This window comes from Delphinus delphis, chromosome 4 (assembly GCF_949987515.2).
Source record: "Delphinus delphis chromosome 4, mDelDel1.2, whole genome shotgun sequence".
Lineage (NCBI taxonomy): Eukaryota > Metazoa > Chordata > Mammalia > Artiodactyla > Delphinidae > Delphinus > Delphinus delphis.
In genome coordinates this window covers 95,789,923-95,802,102 of record NC_082686.1, presented here as the reverse complement: position 1 = coordinate 95,802,102, position 12,180 = coordinate 95,789,923, and positions in this window count along the sequence as shown.

Sequence of the window (12,180 nt, the reverse complement as noted above, 5' to 3'; positions counted from 1 at the left end):
GAATGATGAGAGAATACTTCTATTCATCCATTCCTTCAACAAGTATTCATTGAATGCCTCCTAATCCCAGGCTCTGCACTAGGTGCCAAGGTGCAGCAGGAAGCAAGAAAGATGTGTTCACTGTGCTCATGGCAGCGATCTGGAAAGTTAGAAATCGCGGGTCAACTTCTTGTTTTACAGATGAGGAAACAGGGGAAGCAGCTTGCCCAGTTTTACCTAGCTGGCTGTGGAGAGCCAGGATTGGAATATAGGTTTCTCTCTTGAAGTTCAAGCCTCTTTGCCCCACACCAGCCATCTCTCCCCTCAGTGTGATCTTGAGGGCATCAGATCAGGGTTGGTTTATGGTATCTTCTGTATTTAGATCTAACTCTTGGCAAGGTTGTCAAGTCAATGGGGCCATGCGTGTCTTTGGGGCCCTGGCCTCCCCCTTCTGTGCCATTTCCCTTCCAGGAGTCCCCTAGCCCTTTCTCAGGCATCCAGAGACCTCATAATTTTTTCTTATGACTTGTGAAAACCTGCTTTCTGGGAAGGAACGGATATCAGTCACTCATATGTCAATGTGGATGAATTAAGACACTGTGTTTTTTCTTGCAAGGGGTGTTAACTGTGAAGGCATCTGAAGATCTCTTTCTTCTTGAGGAATGCCAGACCTGGTTTCCAGTGGAGCATTTTGGGCAATCAGGGAGCACACAGGGTCCTCTGCTGGTCCTCAAAGCTCACAGCGCACCTTCCTGCACACCATTTCCTCCATAGCTGCTTAGCCCAATCTCCTCCTCCTTAAGTACAAGGTCAACGCGGCTGGGCAAGAAAGCTGAGGACATTGTATCCACACCTTGAATTTATTTCCAGCATATTAGAGGGGCTACTTCGAACACAGAGCTTCAGAGAACAGGGAAACTCGTTGCTAGGAAACCCCCTTCCCCCTCCCCACCTGCCCTGTGAGGAGTGTCTCCTCTAGGAAGGAAATTCAATTACAGTCTTCCAGTCACCAGAATTGAATTTGGATGGACTATTTCCTCTTTGGATTCTGTTCCAAATTGTATTCCTGTTGCTGGGTTTGAAGTTAATTAGTGTCACAAATCATCTGTATTTCCCTTCTCTGGAGGAAAGCCTGCCACAGTGCTTATCCTGTCCAGTTAATTGACTTCCAGAGGGCTCATCCCTTCCTGAAAGCACCCTAAATGGCTCTGATGGGTAAGCATCAGGCTTACACATATATGAAATAAAAGCTTGGAGAATTCAAATTTCTAGGTCATAGAAATGCGGATGTGCGGTTTTTTTTCTCTCTGAGCATCATAGCTTAGAGTTTTTCTCAATTTGATTGAGGCCAATATGAGAATGCAAGGAACTTATCCTCAGGTAGATGCATGTGGGCTAAGGGGAGGAAGATACTCTCATTGCCAGTCAGTGAACTGCTAATAGTTGGAAATAACATGTGGAAAATCTGTCAATTTAATGTTTGTCAACTTAATGTTTGGGATATAGGGATTTCTTAAATTTCTAATGGGGTATTTAATTTTTAAAATGGTTTTGAGTTACAGACTAAGGAGAAGATGCCTCTAGAATAACCTTTTAATTTTTTTTTCAATTTTTAGAATTATGGCAAAATATACATAACATAAAATTTACTGTATTAGCCATTTTTAGGAGTACAGTTCAGTGGTATTAACTACGTTCATATTGTTGTGCAAATATCAACCCCATCCTCTCCCAAACTCAAACAGAAACTCTATATCCATTAAACAATAACTTTGCACTCTCCCCTCCCCCAGCCCCTGGCAACCTCCATTCTTCTTACTGTCTCTATGATTTTGGCTACTCTAGGTACCTCATATAAGTGGAGTCATATAGTATCTGTCTCTTTGTGACCGGTTCACTTCACTTAGCATAATGTCCTCCATGTTGCAGCATGTGTCAGAACTGTATTCCTTTTTAAGGCTGAATAATATTCTATAGTATGTAGAGACCACATTTTCTTCATTCATTCATTCATTGATGGACATTTGGGTTCCCTTCATGTTTTAGCCATGGTGAGTAATGCTGCTATGAACAAATACCTTCGAGAATCTACTTTCATTATTTTTGGATATATGCTTAGAAGTGGAATTGTTGGATCATATGGTAGTTCTATCTCTAATACTTTGGGGAATTGCCAAGCTGTTTTCCACAGCAGCTGCATCATTTTACTTTCTCACTAACAGTACACAAGTGTTCCGTTTTCCCCACATAGTCGCCAGTAGTTGTTATTAAATAACATTTCAACTTTAAGACCCATGTAATGAGGTTGTATTTTGGTATATCAACTCAATTATTTTTTTTTTTTTGCGGTACGCGGGCCTCTCGCTGTCGTGGCCTCTCCCGTTGCGGAGCACAGGTTCCGGACGCGTAGGCTCAGCGGCCATGGCTCACGGGCCCAGCCGCTCCGCAGCATGTGGGATCTTCCCGGACTGGGACACGAACCCGCGTCCCCTGCATCGGCAGGCGGACTCTCAACCACTGCGCCACCAGGGAAGCCCAACTCAATTATTTTTGATCCTGATAATCCCTAGTTCCGGGTTGCCCTGTGGCTCTTCTTGGATGCTATTTGTAAACAGGCAAATGAACAACCCTCCCACGGGTAAGAGTAAATTACAAGGCTTATTCCCCCCAGGAAGGAGGATAATATGTAGGGGAATCCTTGTCAGATGGAAAAAAGAGTGGAAAGCCAGCCCCTGCGGGTCTTGCTGGATGGTGGAGAGAGGAGGAGAAATAGAGATAAGACGGAGAGGGAAAAATACCTGTGCAGGCTTTCCCGGCTCTGTGTGCAGGGGTGTGATAGGAGTGAGAACACCTGAAAACATCAGAAGGGTTATGGTATACTTAGCTGGAAAGGATATAAGCCATGGTGTGCTTATAAATGTTTAACAGCTCTCTGGAAAAACAAAAACAAAAACAAAACCAACCCTGATTTTGCAGCATGTGCCAATTTGCACAGTGTAAGTACTTCCACCGTGGCTGATTTCAATCTATCAATGTGAACTCATTGAACATGGAGCTGGGAAGAAATGTGTAATAGCATATCATCATATAGTCTTTCCCCCATACACATGTAACAGTTGTAAATAACCTCAAGAGCATAGATAATGGTTACATGTAATAAAATAATTAGTTTTGAGTATTTATCACATTTATTTTTAATATAACTAGTTGTAAGTTTGTAGAAGTTAAGTGTTAATAATGGTTGTTTCAGAGAGGAAAACATAGGAAGAACACTTTTTGACATAAATCACAGCAAGATCTTTTTTGACCCACTTCCTAGAGTAATGGAAATAAAAACAAAAATAAACAAATGGGACATAATGAAACTTAAAAGCTTTTGCACAGCAAAGGAAACTACAAACAAGATGAAAAGACAACCCACAGAATGGGAGAAAATATTTGCAAACGAATCAACAGACAAAGGATTAATCTCCAAAATATATAAACAGCTCATGCAGCTCAATATTAAAAAAGCAAACAACCCAATCCAAAAATGGGCAGAAGACCTAAATAGACATTTCTCCAAAGAAGACATACAGATGGCCAAGAGGCACATGAAAAGCTGCTCAGCATCACTAATTATTAGAGAAATGCAAATCAAAACTACAGTGAGGTATCACCTCACACCGGTTAGAATGGGCATCATCAAAAAATCTGCAAACAATAAATGCTGGAGAGGGTGTGGAGAAAAGGGAACACTCTTGCACTGCTGGTGGGAATGTAAATTGATACAGCCACTATGGAGAACAGTATGGAGGTTTCTTAAAAAACTAAAAATAGAATTACCATACGACCCAGCAATCCCACTACTGGGCATATACCCAGAGAAAACCATAATTCAAGAAGACACATGCACCCCAATGTTCATTGCAGCACTATTTACAATAGCCAGGACATGGAAGCAACCTAAATGCCCATCAACAGGTGAATGGATAAAGAAGATGTGGCACATATATATACAATGAAATATTACATATATATACAATGGAATATTACTCAGCCATATAAAGGAATGAAATTGAGACATTTGTAGAGACGTGGATGGATCTAGAGACCGTCATACAGAGTGAAGTAAGTCAGAAAGAGAAAAACAAATATCGTATATTAATGCATATACGTGGAACCTAGAAAAATGGTACAGATGAACCGGTTTTCAGGGCAGAAATAGAGACATAGATGTAGAGAACAAACGTATGGACACCAAGGGGGAAAGCGCAGGCGGGGCTGGGGTGGTGGTGGTGGGATGAATTGGGAGATTGGGATTGACATATATACACTAATATGTATAAAATGGATAACTAATAAGAACCTGCTGTATAAAAAAATAAATAAAATAAAATTCAAAATAAAATAATAATGGTTGTTTCAGGAACTGACTCACAAAAGTCACGGAACGTTAATCATTCGTATGTGCAGGCTGCTGCTGTAAGCCTCCGTGAACACAGCCCAGAAATGATAGTGCGTCATTAGTGAAGGGAGTGGCTGCTACTTGAGCCCCAGGTCGTGCTCCTGGTTCCCCAGGCCCAGAGGGTATGTGGGGTGCGATGCAGCGGGTTCTAATGTGGAAATGCTGAGGCTTCAGTGGACCAGCAAAGGCCTGGAGTCCGTATGAAGAGGCATCAATGTGCAGGAACTTTTCTGGAGTTAAACGCCAGGCCTATGGACTTTGGAAATGAATGCCATCATGAACCCCCCCTGGCCAGTCGTTCTTCAGTGGTCATCTGTCCAGGGAGCCATCCTGGTAACCATTCTTCAGCAGCGTCCATTAAGGGTCCAGAACACCCTAGTTCTCATCTGTACCCCAACTCCCCCCCTCTTAGGAGATCTCATAAGCTCTGTTCCCAGATGCCATTTTGGAGAGAAGCAAGGGGGAGGAAGGGAGGGAATCCAGAAGATGGAGAATTTATCCCAAAGAGACTAGGTCATCTAAAAAGAGGCCAAACTGGAAGGTAACTGTGATTCCATAAATTAATATATTTAAAGTTTGTTTTTCTCTCCCTTGCCACCCAGGGGGGTGAACCTTTGCAAGGGAGATTAAGGAGTTGTAGGATAAAGACATGGCAGGTTCTTCGCATCTCATGTGGTGTGGGCAATATGTGACCCTGATACGCCCCTCTACCTTTTCTCCAGGTGTCACTACCTGTACCAGCAAAAAGTAAAATAAATGAATGCTACTGTCATGAATTGGGTTTGAGACTATAGGCAGGTAATGTTCCTGCAATTTGTCCAAAAAATGAAGGAGGGCAATGACTCGAATGTTCCATGGTGCTGAGGGTGGAGTGGTGTGCGGCTGTGACTGGGAGTTGGAACTGGGAATGGGGTAACTCATGAGGCAGCGTAGTGAGCAGGGTCCCAGGGAGAGAGCCCTGTACCTTGTTGGAGGAAAACGGTGAGAGGGAGATGGAATCACGTCACGTTCTCCCAAGAGCCCGCTAAAGCGGAATTTTAGTTTCTTCACAGAAGTAAAGTGAACTTTATAAGGTAGGATGGCATTTTCTTCTAATTTAAGTTTTAATAGTCAATTAGCTGTAATTTTTAAAATATTTTTATTCTGAAAACGAATTTTCCACAATAATGCAATTAGTTCCAAAAAATGAGCTCATTTATCTGGCTTTTCTACAAAGGACAATTGAAACATTTAAGGCAAGATTCACTTATTCATCTCCATTTTAGGATGGAAAGAAAGTAGCAGACTTCAGATACTGGTCAAGGTAACAAACTATGGGAAAGCTCCTTTTTCTTTTCTTTTTTCTATTGGTCATCTCCTGTGTAAGAGCTTTACATTATTATGAATATTTTATAGTAAGACACTTGTTTCTGACTTTCTTTATAAACGCATTTTTAAATTTAAAGGCACACAATAAAGCTTTATGCATTTATTAAAATATACACATTTTGGTAAATTTAGAATTTTCCCTTAGTGTCTTGATAAATCAATATATTGTCAACATCACAGTCATTTAAAAATAAAACACACTTCATAACATAGCTGCATATTATTTCTTTCTTCATGACACTACACACCCCATTGTACAGTGCACCAATGGGAATTAGAAACCACAAGACAAACTTTAACAAATACAGCAAGTTCATACCAGGAAAAAAAAAAAAAAAAAGCAGAGAACACCACCAGAAGTTACCATCTGCAAAAAAGCAAGTTGTAGCTCTCAAGGACCAAACAAAAATGAAACACGTTAGTAAAATTTACAAGCTGTATGTATAACTTTGGATATGAATTAAACAGTAACGTTTCTTTTCCACAGTGAGAAAAGCTAGAATGGGAGTCCTGGTTAGATGGTGTGCCTATATGGGATGAGGACTATAGCTGCTCTTTAAAAGACCTGCAGCCCCTTCTATCAGCCCAGATGGTTGAGGTATTTATGCGCCATCATAGCATTAACTGTGTTTTTGCTTTGGAAGGTGGGTGTTTGATTTCCAGGGTAGAGTCTAGCCTCTGGAAGCGTGAGTGAGTAAGACAAAGTACCTGCAACTGCCACGACCAATTAGTAGGAGATGTACAAGGAGCAGCCTTCTCAGAATGAATACAGTCCTTCATAGTCTGCACTTCCTGGGAAATTCACATGACACACAATTCCCGTTACTCAATGCCACCAATGTCAATGTCAGGAAAACGGGAAAAAAGAGCACAGAGGGAGTCCCTAATGAAAAAATCCAGGCTGCCCCTGTTTCCTAGTTCTAATATCAAGCCATTTTCTTTCCTTATTGTATCAAAATGCACTAAACGTTCTCACAGAATAAGAAATTACAGCTACCTGCCTTCAGAAGACTTCAAGCCCAAAGCTGTCTTTGTGAAGGTCCTATGTGAATTTTGTAACTCCATGCACGTAGCATACTGTTTAATGATTTCTAACACTATTTTAGTTGATGCTACAGAATATATGTTCACTTTTGATGGTCTTCAAAACTTCCACTAATCCTTTTTGGGCGTTAAGTCCTAAAAAACGAAAACATTTTCTCAGAGAAGTAGTTATGGCACAAGGCAAGTGCCTAGGTATTTCAGAACGACGAGTGAGTTACTCAAGCCGGGCAAGAAAAGGAAAGCCTTTAAGAAAGAAAGTTGCTCCTGAGGGGGGAAAAATTACAAGAGCCTCTCCTCAAAAGTCTTAGAGACAATAAAAGTAGACACAGGACTAACAAATTTGTACACAAAAGGGGCTTTCTGCTAGCCATCACCACTCCAGTTGAGAAACGCAAACTCCTTTGCGGATCCAAGTTCCCGCTTGGGGCGGGACCTGCGGGTTGGGACGCTGTCCTGCGCTTGCGCGTTGTTTACTTACACATTATTGGCTGTCTCAAGGCGGCGCCATCACTGGTTACCAGTTGGCGCCTGTCTTTGCCAGTAGGCCAGGGGGTCCTCAGCGTGCGGGAGGTGCGTGCATATGGGAGAAACTGAGGCTCCGTGGAAATCTGAGATAGAAAAACCTTCCTGGACAAGTCTTGTTCTAAACACCATGGAGTGCGAATTCGACGTGGCGAATTTGGAGGGTGGCGAATTTGCTCCGCCCTTTCCTCCAGCATAAGAAATTAAGCTGGCCTTCGGAGTGCGCACTAGCCCGAGGGCTTAAATCCCAGCGTGGACTGTTAACCGCCGCCAGGACTCGGTGAGTTGACCCCAACTGTGGCTTCAGACACATTCTGACATCTCCACCCAGCAAGACATTTTAATCTGAGACACAGAATTAGTAAACGTGCGGCTGACCCTCAGTGGGCTTCCACTGACAACTCGGCCCTCCTAAAATCTAGTGCGAAAGGGGACAGCAATTTCCTCCAGTCTTTTAGACAGATTCTCAAACTCCTGTAGCTTCTCTTTATAATGCGGAGAAGAGGTAGCCCCTTGTAAAGTAGATTCACAAGTGGGATGTAAAGGAGTTCAGGTTCATCAACTCTTTTCAGAATGGGGGAAAGACATTTCTTTGAAGGAGTTTGTGCTTTGTTTCCCCGATATTACTAGGTTTATATCCTGACCAACCACAGGTTCTAGAGAAAGATGGATCATTAAATTCAACAATCTTTCCCCCCCTTTTTATTAAACAGGCACATCATGACCATTATGTTGACATTTGATTAGCTATTAGTTTGTTACTAAGAAGGAGAACTGGATTCTTGACCTAATTCTGTCATTCCTTTCCTTTCACAAAGTGGCTTTACACTCGAGTAAAATCTTGAGCTGCACTTTTACTGTTCAGGTTAGATAGATATAGAATGTTGTTAGGTTTGGTTGTTTAAATTTACTGTTGAAAATTTTAAAGTGGCTGGGAAATAACTTTGTGTTGTCTGTCCACATGTTAAATGACTATACGTCTCCTAAGTTGATGAAATCAGACAGGATTTCAAAGGAAGAATCATACGTTGTTTTAAGTATGGATATTTTCCCCCTTTAGGTATGTTAAATCAACTTGGAGTGTGTATGTAATTTCTCAGCCCCTTGCTAGGCAGATGAAGCCACTGCCCCAGCTTCTTGAAGTCCAGCCTTCCCTGATTCATACTTTCATCATTTCCTCATTGCCGCCCCACCCAAGGAGAGCCAGCCAGCTCAGTTCAACATTCACATCTATCTGTGCGTGAGCCCTGACTTGCCTTCTCAGCATTATTTTCTACAGTTCTAAATACAAATCATGTGCTCCTGTCAAACTAGCTTCTTGCTTTTCCTTGAAGGAGGCACGGTACAAATGATTAGTCAGGAGACAGCTGTTAGCCACAGTCTACACCTTACTCATGCTGATCCTCCAGCTGGCGAGCATCTCCTTCATTTCTACCTGGCAAAAGTCTCCCCACCCCACAAGCCTCAACACAAGGGCTGCATTCTCTATGATCTTTCCGATGGAGGGAGGTCTTTTCGATATTTGAACCCCTACAGCACATAATAAGCTCTCCATAAAAAATTGTTGAATAAATGATATTTCCTTTTCCCTTCATTCATCCATCCACCCATCCATCTGATCAGATATTTATTGAACATCCACTATATGCCAAGCACATGCAGTTGGTAAAATCTGGCTCTGAAGCTTATTATGGTATTGCAGTTCTCTGCCCTCGTGGGGAAGGATATATTCTTATCATCCAGGAACACTTCTTGTTGTCATTACCAACAATTCCATTATGTCTTAAGTTGCCTCCTCATTGGCAAATCTAGCAGTGCATGTCAAAGTTCTGCATTTGTGCACTAAATACACGTCTAGCCTTGTCTTATCCTTTCTATTTCTATTTTTATTTGCCTCAGTTCCTCACTTAATCTTTCTGTATTGTATGTATTTTTATAGCCACCTGAAGTCCTCTTGAAATGAAGCAGAGTGCTAATAAAGAGCATACAATTAAAAAAAATCAAGTACTTGCCTCCAAATCATAAATCCACATGATGAAATCTCACTGAAAGAGCTCTTGCTACAGAGGAGTCAGTAAAATAGAGGTCTTTCTTGGACTCTGTTCAAGGGGCTAAGTTTCTGAGGTAACTATAGGGTGATCTTACTTATAACGTGGTCCCACAAATATGGTCTTAAGAAAATTAATTAGGAAACGCTACTATAATCATTCTGGTGGCTTCTGGTATTTGAAAACTGCATGGTGAAATCTAGGACTGTTTCACAGAGGCTGGGAAACATGAGGGAAAAACATGTCTATTTATCTTGAAAAACTTTTTCTATCATATTGACTAACTTTTTTTAAAAGCCAAGGTCACTGGTGAAATGACTAATCAACTTTAGAGCAATAAGGAGAGCAAAGCTTAAAAAAATATAGATGCTACTGGTGAGAAATGACTCCTGAAATGAGAATGATTTAGAGAAGGCCTTCAAGAAATCAGTACCAACAGGGTTTACCAAAGCATGCCTTCTCTCTTCTCATGCTGCAGAAACTGCATACATCTGCCACCAGACAATGGTTACGCTAGTACCTACACCTTACTAGCAAAAGGAAGCTCTTTCACTCACGTTAGGATTTTGTTATTTTTGTATTCATATTTCTCTTTGAACGCTTTTAAGGAATACAGCCCCATCCCATCTGTCTGGATGTGTCTCAGGTTTAACAGGTTATATTTAAACTAGGCAGATTTGTTGAGTCCTAAGACCAGTTCGAAACTTTGTTTTCACAAAAATTACTGATAGCGAATTTAATCCCCAAGGATGTATTTCACGCACCAGGCACTGTATCTTTATGGTTAATCTTAGACGAGAGAAAAATGGCATTGCCAAGCCTTAAATTAAAATGAAAAAATGACCTCAGGAAACCAGAGCTCTAAACACTTAATATAGAGGAATGAAAAAGAAGATCTGGAAACAGTAATTATTTGAATTTAAATGGCATACATTGGCTATGGGTGGGATATGCAGTTTATTAAAAAAAAAAAAACTAGTGTCAGTTGATCTTTTAAACAATATTATGTTAAAGCCCAGGGCATCAACCAAGAGGACTTGTCAGGTTTGGTTGTTTTATCTACATTTATCAGGCTCTGGTGCTGCTTGTTCCCTGGGCTGTGAGCCTCCAAGGACAGATGTTACATTTCTTTTTATTCGCATTGCTTAAGACTTGATACATTCTTGATCAGTGTTAGTTTTGCATAAAAATGTGCTTTTGCCTCCTGTTTATAATCCTGAAACATGCCAAGGTGGCACAAACCTCAACCTTTAAGAAAGAATAGACTTAAACATTAGTTGATGCTCTGGAAAACTTTTGGCATAACTCTAGATCCAGGAGACAGAGAGAGCAAAGAATTTGCTATTGCGCCTCCCTTTCGGGAAATTCTCACAAAGATTTTAGCTTGATCCAAATTGTGCCTTCACATACATGCGTGCACATCTCAAGGCAGTGTTGGAATCCCTGTAACCCAGGACTAGAATGCATAGACCATGTGTTTTTTTTCTTGTTGCAAATGTTCTCTTCCAGCTTGTTTCAGAGAAAATACCTTTAAGAGCCCCCTCTATGGCCCAGATTTAGACCTTACCAGATTTTTCTCTGGGCCTCAGTGAAACTACTTTGGGAAATAACAGGAAAAATACACATCTAAAAGTGAGCTACTCCAGAGGAATAAGGTTCAGAAGTGAAATGTGACCTCATGGAATGCAGTTACTAAGTAGCTGTGCTTCAATATTTTTGTTTTCAGAGCAGCACCCAACAATCAAGTGGTTGCATATCTCACAAAACTACAGAATTTATAATTTTAGAAATCTGAAGTAGAGTTTGCAATGTGATCTCAGTGGCTGGGTCACTTTGCCTTGTAAAGCTTTTTTATCTGATCGTAAGACAAACAGCCTACTTCTTCAAGGCATACTAGTGCCATGAAATCATGCTCCTACTTTGCCCGCTTTCATCATATCACCAGGAGCTTAGAGTCTGGTATAAGAGAAGGCATGACAGAGAGTTAATTTTTGCCAATGCCCTTCTGGCCTTCACTGCAAGAGATGGTTATTCAGTTTTTTTTTTTTTTCTGGGCATTTAAGTAGAGCTTTGATGGTGCTTCTCACCATATTATTGGGTCTGCATGACTGCTTTATGGTGCGTCTGAAATCTTTGGGGTCATGGTCTCAGAGTCCCTGACCTTTGCTGTGTCCTAAAGTTCTAGTTGGGAGATTGTGAGAACCTTGGCAAAGGACAAGAGGCATGCATCTCCATGAATTTGTTTTTGTGAGATTGCAGGACACAATGTGGCTTGCTGAGGAAGTGCCACGTGCCACCTGGCCTCAGGGAGCAGCTCTCAGCCCAGCACGCTGAAACAGAGCTTTGCCCTTGTGGTCTCAGGTGGCTGACATGCTGCCTTGTGCCCACCCCTGCCTGCTTTGGCACATCTCCAGGAGGAGCTGCAGCCTCAGTGTGGTCCAGGAAGTTTACTCCCTGCTTCTTGGGGCCTTAGAAGCGAAAAGATTCAACCAGCAAAGCGAAGGCCTGGGAAACGTTTGCTGCCATCAGCTCTGATGGTTGCACCTAAGGTAGAACTTCTTGTAGCTTCTTGTTTAGCTTTTTTGTTTTTGTTTCTTACAAGGGGACCAGCTATGGGACCTGGGTTAAGCCCTTCGACAGAACCATCCTGAAGAGCAGAAGTGGCAAATGACAGGCTATGACTGGGGACTGACTTTGGGGAAGGCTGGGTTTTTGCAATGAGAGCCAAAGACGTTTCCACCTTCTACCCCACAGGTTAAGTTACTGAAAATA